Source organism: Aptenodytes forsteri, unplaced genomic scaffold (genome assembly GCF_000699145.1).
Source record: "Aptenodytes forsteri isolate BGI_AS27 unplaced genomic scaffold, ASM69914v1 Scaffold244, whole genome shotgun sequence".
Classification (NCBI taxonomy): Eukaryota; Metazoa; Chordata; class Aves; order Sphenisciformes; family Spheniscidae; genus Aptenodytes; species Aptenodytes forsteri.
In genome coordinates this window covers 44,331-44,784 of record NW_008795403.1, presented here as the reverse complement: position 1 = coordinate 44,784, position 454 = coordinate 44,331, and positions in this window count along the sequence as shown.

The following is a 454-nucleotide window of genomic DNA, read 5'->3' as shown; positions in this document are numbered from 1 at the left end:
CCCGAGTGTGTCCCCAACCCCGACCCCGAGTGTGTCCCCATCCCTATTGCGTCCCCGAGTGTGTCCCTATCGCCTATCGTGTCCCCGTGTGTCCCCATCCCTATCACGTCCCGTCCCCAACCATGTCCCCGATCCCCATCCCCCCCAACCATGTCCCCGAGTGTGCCCCCATCCCTATCGTGTCCCCGAGTGTGTCCCCATGCATGTTCCTGTCGCCGTAACACCCCACGCCTGTCCCCATCCCTGCAATGTCCCCGACCGTGTCCCTGACCGTGTCCCCGACCCTGTGACCTCCTCAAGCGTGTCCCCATGCGTGTTCCCATCCCTGTAATGCCACCGAACGTGTCCCTGAGGGTGTCCCCATCCCTCCCCGAGGGGGTCCCCGAGGGGGTCCCCGTCTCCGCGGGTGTCCCCGGGGGTGTCCCTGGGTGTCCCCGAGCGCCCCCCCCCCCCG